Genomic DNA, 6,994 nt, shown 5'->3' with positions numbered 1-6,994 from the left:
TTTTGTTTCCTTTTCTTTTTATTGTGTCTATATGAAAAGGTGGATGCTAGCTGAACCTATTGTGGTAATTATTTCACAATATGTGTAAATCAGACTATCATGCTGTAAGACTTATACAGTGATGTATGTCCATTATTTCTCAATAAAACTGAAAAAAAAGGGTAGTGGATGGTGGGCTGTGTTCTCAGGCATGGATGGGGCAGGCGTGGGTAGCAGAGGAGCTAACTGGAGACTCCTCTTTGTCCTTGCTCTGTGCCTTTCTTACAAGTGTTTCCAGATTGAAAGGAGGCCTGGAGGCCCCATTTTTTCTTGAGCTCTTTTCAGGGGGAAGAGGAGAGAAGAGAGCTTGCAAAAGGGGCCACTTTGAATATTCCTCCCCAATCTGCAAATAAACCCCAGGCTGCTGCTCCTGGCCAAAAGCCATCCTTCGTCCCAGGTGTGTGGGCTCTCTTATCATCCCACCTTTCCCTCCTCATCCTCTAGCACAGTGGTTCTCAACCTCGGCTGCACATTGGAATCACCTGGGAATCTTTTTAAAATCCTGATTTCTGGGCCTCATCCTCCGGAAATTCTGTTTTCTTTGTTACTAATGTTGTGGCCTCACCCCATAACAAAGAAACAGAATTTCTGGAGGATGGGGCCCAGAAATCAGGACTTTAAAAAGATTCCCAGGTGATTCTAATGTGCAGCCAAGGTTGAGAACCACTGCTCTAGCAGCTCTTGCCCTGCCCACGCACTGGGCAGAGAGGGGAGACCCAGCAGCTCAGTTCTGCCTTGTCATCATAATGTGACAGGTTTCCGGGGTCTATGGAAATTCCCCAGTGCCTGTATGTGCCCAGACAGGACACATGGATCCTCACAGTGTGCTGTCAGGCGGGAGAGCCGCTTTTTGGCCAAATGCAAAGCCTTCGAGAACGTGTCTGACATTGGTGTGGCAGTTGGCGCTAGTGGATGTCTGTCTGGAAGTTGTGTTCTGCTTGCCCAGTCAGGTGAAGTGCGTGGAACACTTTCCCCGGTGATGCCGCGGCTGCTGGGTCTCAGTGGATACACCAGAAGATGAACTTAATTAAGACTGTTCTGTTTCTTGATTGACCTTTGAGGTCAAATTTATAGCATATCTTAATTAGGACTATATTAAAACAGTGCAATTTAAGCCCATTCTTTTCTTTTCCCCCCAGGTTTTCTATACTACAGTTCTGGTGCTCTGCTATGTTACTTATTTCAAAAAGTTACTGGGTTTCCCAAAATCAACCAAGCAACAAACTCTTCCTGTCTCCAGAATGACAGATCTGCTACCCAGTATTTTGAGAAGTAGAGTAAGTAATATATTTTTGTCTCTTATCATTTTAATCACAGATGCTGGTTATCCTTGAGGGAAAGAAACTATAACTTAATTGTTTATTATTATTAGAATAGTAAAGGTAATTCAGTAGCTCATATCTTTTGAGTGCTTGCTATGTGTTCAGCCAGGGATTTTAAATCTTGGCAGTATTGACATTTTGGACTGGATAATTCTTTGTTTAGGAGCTGTCCTCTGCATTCTTGATTTATTTTTAATTTAATTTATTTTTTATTGATTTTAGAGAGGAAGGGAGAGGGGGAGAGAGAGATAGAAACATCAATAATGAGAAAGAATCATCAATTGGCTGCCTCCTGCACACACACACACACACACACACACACCCTACTGGTAATTGAGCCAGCAACCTAGGCATGTGCCCTGACCAGGAATGGAACAGTGATCTCCTGGTTCATAGATTGACACTCAACCACTGGGCCACACTGGCCAGGCACATTCTCAGTTCTTACCCACTAGATGCTAGTAGTTACCACCCCCCAGTTATAACAACCACAGACACTGCCAAACGTCCCCTCGGAGACAAAAGTTGTCCCCAGTTGAGAACCCATGTGCTAGGTCCTATGCCGAGTACTCTACATGCCTTTAGGTATAACAACTCTGTGAGGCGGACACTGTTGTTTATATTTTACGGTTGAGGAACTGAGGCTTAGTGACTAAACACCTGCCCAAGGTGAAGGTCAGAGCGAGGACAGTCGCCTGGAGTGGCGTGGATCCCAGCAGACCACAAGCTATAACCACTGTGTTCCACTCTGTCCTGCTGTCGCTTGGTTTTCCCCAGAGCTGGCCTCTGGCACAGACATTCCAGAGTGCTGAGAAAGCAGGGACAGCCCCTGCGTAGTCCCTCAGCGAGTGTCAGGCCTCTCTCAGGTGACCCACTTTCCCATGTCATCCTCTGAGGATGCTAATGTGTGGGAGCCAAGCATAATCTTTTTCTACTCAACTCTTCAACTCTTGGTCCATCTGACCTTCATTTCCTGACTCTGGGTCGGTGCTGCTGCCTGTGGCCTGGAGCTGCAGGGTGATGCCATACTGCACCGCCTCTGCGCAGTTGCTTCGTGTCCCGCTCTGTTCCGGGCTGGCCTCCTTCTTTCTTCCCCCGCCTGGTGGCTGGCTAGATGTGGTGCGCTTAGTTGAGGTAAGGCTTTAACCGGACTTCTCTTTTGTGATTACTTTATTATTTTTTAAAATTTTATTGACTTCAGAGAAGAAGGGAAGAGAGATAGAAACATCAATGATGAGAGAGAATCATTGATCGGCTGCCTCCTGCAGGATCAGCCCACAACCAGAGCATGTGCCCTGATGGGAATTGAACTGTGACCTTCTGGTTCATAGGTCAATGCTCAGCCATTGAGCCACACCGGCTGGGCTACTTTAAAAAGCTGTAAAATATTTGAGACTTTAGTCTCAGAACTTAGGGAATCTTGCTCTACAACTTTTCAAGAAAAGCCAGATATGTTCTGATTTGCTAGATAAGAGTTCTCCATTCTGATCTACTAGATCTTACCTTTAATCTAAATCAACCTGGTAATTTGGGGATACCACAGTGCCTCATTCTGCCACCTGCCCAGTGGGACTGAGCATGCAGGAAAGTCCCTCCCTGAGGCTCCCTGGGGCCCACCTGTCCCGGCCTGGCCAGCTGAACCACTGGGCCAGCCCCTGCCCCTGGCAGTATTTTGGGAAGGAGTATTTGGACCATTAATACAGACAGGAGAGGGTAATGAGTCTGTCAGGTGTGTAACTAACCCTGTGATGGGCTCAGAACTCCAAGTTTCATTTCCTTACCTGTCAAATGGCGATGAGTCCATCCCTCCTAACGTGGTTGTGCGAGTCAGATGAGATGGGGCATGTAAGGTGTTTAACCTGGCCTGGCCCCGCTGGGTGACCATAGTGACAGCTGATACCATCATCACCATCACACTGCTGCCCTGAGAGCAGCGCTAGCTCCACTGAAACGTCCTCGCAAGGCAGACGCGGTGGCATTGGCATGAGAGCGCAGCGGTGTTACCTGCAGTCTGTCCCTATAGTACCCATGCTCGTACTGCTGGGACAGAGCCTTGGCCACGAGAAGGTTGTGTGTACCTGTCACACACCGTGGCTCTGTTCCTGCTGACAAACAACACAGCCCCTGCTGGCTGCTGGCCGGGATACAGACATACAGGGCGGTGATTGCTGGGCCTCAGAGGCTGCCTGTGCCCTTGGGAGGCAGTACCTGCAGAGGCGAAGCCTGCAGGACTCTGCAGACCTCGAGTCCTATGTTAAAGGTGAGGTCTTTGGGCTGCATGTGCTGTGAGGCCCCTCTGAAGACTTAAGGAATTCTGTGAACGTATTGGCACTTTGGCAAAGAGCCAGATGTATAATAAGTGTCATAACTGCATGTGCCTGGCACTGTGCTGAGCACTTCACATGGTTGTCTGTAATCCTCATAGTGTCCTGTGAAACACATTCTACTGCTTCAGTTTTACAGAGGAGAAAACAGGTTCAGAGAAGTTAAGTGACTAACCCCAAATCACACAGCTGGTTTAGGACCCACTTCTCTCTAACTTCTGTCTAGTTCCACAGTGTTAACCTCTACGCTATGTAGTTTTGCAAAAGAAATGGCTTACTGCCCCAATTAGTTAGTTATTTACTTAAATGTTTGGAAGTTCCAGGTAAAAGGATTCAGTATTCAAGTTGTTTTTTTTAAAGAGATGAGAAAGAAGATGAATTTTTAATCCAGTGGATGACATTACCACTCGCAATACGCCTAACGACTCTCTGGAGCAGCTTTCTGCACTTGGGGGCTCCCTTCTATGAAACTGGTCAAACTCAGTTTGACCAAGTTGGGAGATTTCTTTCCAATTCTTATAGAACTCCATCTTTTTAAAGGTACTTACTAAGTCTTAAATTATGATCCTCAAATAATGACTGCCCATATATATCTTTTATAATCTCCACACTTCTGAGTGATTTAATAGGGGAGGTCTGCTAATATTTAAGTAAAGCTGAGGAATTTAACCCAGCAAGCATGTATTTAGCAATATTCTGTGTTAATCACTGTACTAGGTGCCCTGAATAGGGTTCCTGCCTTCAGAACTTGCGTTGTGGTAGGGAGTTAAGATGTGTACTCAGCTAACTGCACTGCAAGACAGACAGACAGTGTGTGTGTGTGTGTGTGTGTGTGTGTGTGTGTGTGTGTGTATGCGCGCGCATCTGGTGTTAACAAAATGAGGCACAGAGAAGAACTGGTAAATTCCATCTTGGAGCATCGAGGAAGGCTTCATGGAGGAAGCTGCTTTTGATCTGGGCCTTGACACACGGGTGGGCAGAGGTGAGTGACTCAGATGAAAGCAGAGTGAGCCCCAGAGTTCTGGTGCCAGACCTTCCCTGGAGGTACTGCCCATCACGTTTCACCATCAGTTTCTCCATCAGTGCAGTGAGGCAGTGGAATGGCTTGTTGGTCAGGGGACTGCAGGGAAATTCACAGCCTGTAGACCAGCTCAGAAGTACCAACCTACCTCTTGTGAAATAGGCCTCTTTTGACCGTCCCACGTGACAAATCTATTCTGAACAGAATGCTAAAAGCCCAAAGAATGCACTTCTTTTCTATTGCTTAGCAGACACCTCTGAGAAGAAACCTAATCAGACTTCCTGTCTCTTTATTCTTAATGAGCATTTTGGACATAGTAAGCAGTGTAGCCATTCCTTCTGAACCGTGGGTTAATTTACTTATTTGTTTTTTTTTTTAGTCCTCATCCAAGGACATGTTCTCATTGATTTTTTTAGAGAGAGAGAGGAAGGAAGGATGCGAGAGGGTGAGAAACATCGATGTGGGAGAAGCATCGATTGGTTGCCTCCTGCAAGTACCCTGAACTGAGCCACTCGCTGGGGCATGGGTCTGTTTAAATTGAAGGCATTGGGAGAAAGAAATGCTGAAGTACAAGGTATCATATAGAGATTTTACTCTCCTAAAGAAATTTTTAAAAATAACTCAGCCATCTTCCCATTCACAATCTACCAGCAAGTAGGCTTCGGAAGAGCCTCGTGGGCCAGCTGTAACTGTTTCCTGTAAAGAGCACAGGTCGTGCTGGGGAGAGCCCCCCAGAGGATCAGCTGGCATGGGGAATGTGAGAGGTGTCCTGCCCAAGGCTCCTATCAGCGGGATCACTGCCCCAAACATGATGTGGCCCACAGCGCCCCCTGGTGGTGGTAGGGAGTCTGGCGCTCTTTGTTCTGGGGAAAGGAGAGACCCAGTTTCCTTCTCCCTGGGAAGATTTACTCCTGAACTAGAACTGCCCCTGGCATCTGCTCCAGGTCCAGTGGTGCCCTGGAGGAAGTGTAGTTTGGGAGGGTCAGGCCTGCCCTTGCAGTGCCTGGAAGAAAGGCTCTGAAACCAGGGGTGAGGACATTTGAGGACTGGAAATGACCCCTGATTTCAAAGGGTACTCTAGACTTGCCCTGTGCTAAGTGGTAAACACCACGTGTGGCTATGGAGCATTTGGAATTGAGGTGAGCTCTAAGTGAAAAATACACACTGGATTCAAACTTAGTACAAAAAATAATGTGAAATGCCTCTAATATTTTTTTACGTGATGAAATGATATTTTGGGTTAAATATATTTAAATTAACTTATTATATATAAAATTAACCTTTTTTTTTTTACTGTTCACTATGGTGCTAGAAAATTTAAAATTATGTATGTGTCCTGCATTATATTTCTACTGGGTAGCGTTCTTCTAATGGGTGGGCTTTGGGCCAAGAGGAGGGGCCCATGGGACAGGTTCCTTGCGTTAACTTCTGTAGCTACAGCTAGCCTTTTGGAGAGGTGGAGTGGGTCTGGCCTTTGTGCGTGAATCCTGGGCAGGCCGCTTACAGGTGTGTGTCGGACAGGGGGACTGTTCTACCTGGAGATTTTGTCTTCGTGTTTAGGAATGTAAATTCTTTGCCATTATTTGTGGGATGTCTCTGTGTGCTTAGCATTAAATGAAAAAGCAGTGGGGACTATCTAAGTTGGGATTTAGGGACCAACATGAATTTGCCTCTCCTGTAGCATTAATGTACTCTTAGACTTGCAGTGCCTGGGATATTTTTGTTTGTTTTCTCTTTTAGGCTTTTGTAAATTGGACAGAGGCTAAATTGACTTGGAGTTTTTTCAAACAGTCTTTCTTGAAACAGATTTTGACAGAAGGTGAGTAAAAGGTTATCCTGAGCAGTTAGGAAGCCATAGCATAAGCAAGGGGATCCCATCCCGGCCTCCTGCTGTCCACAGCCCTGGGCAGAGGAACCTCAGAAATGGCTTCTCATGTAAGGAGAGGGAACCTAGCACCTGCTGAGCTTGATACTTTACTTACGTGTCTTTGTTTATTATGGATGAAGAAGCTGAGGGTCAGTGAGGTTATGTAACTTCTTCGGGGTCTTTTAGTGATGAGAAATAAATAAATTTTGAATCCAAGTCTGTCTCCAAAACCCCATGTTATGTCATTTAAATAACTGTATCATAAAAGGATTATAGCAATTATAGAAAAATCTGTAGACTCATTATCCTATTCCTTTTTATACACTTTTTTTTGAACTCTGTAAAGAAAAAGAAGCAGGTTTTCATCATTTTATTTTCTTAAACAGTAAGATTCACCTTTGTAATAGTTTGGTCAGTCTTC

General features: G+C 45.7%; 1 long non-coding RNA gene across 1 annotated transcript; it reads left to right on the top strand.

Moving 5' to 3' along the window:
• The first annotated feature begins 376 nt into the window (after positions 1-376).
• Positions 377-6,549, top strand: LOC111824755. Its single transcript, XR_002827832.1, has 3 exons — positions 377-436; positions 1,179-1,316; positions 6,447-6,549. It is a non-coding gene; the product is annotated as an uncharacterized LOC111824755 (long non-coding RNA).
• Positions 6,550-6,994: the final 445 nt, after the last annotated feature.

This window comes from Myotis lucifugus, unplaced genomic scaffold (assembly GCF_000147115.1).
Source record: "Myotis lucifugus unplaced genomic scaffold, Myoluc2.0 scaffold_6044, whole genome shotgun sequence".
Taxonomy (NCBI): domain Eukaryota; kingdom Metazoa; phylum Chordata; class Mammalia; order Chiroptera; family Vespertilionidae; genus Myotis; species Myotis lucifugus.
Note: the sequence above shows the minus strand (reverse complement) of the source record. Positions and strands in the feature narration are given on the sequence as shown.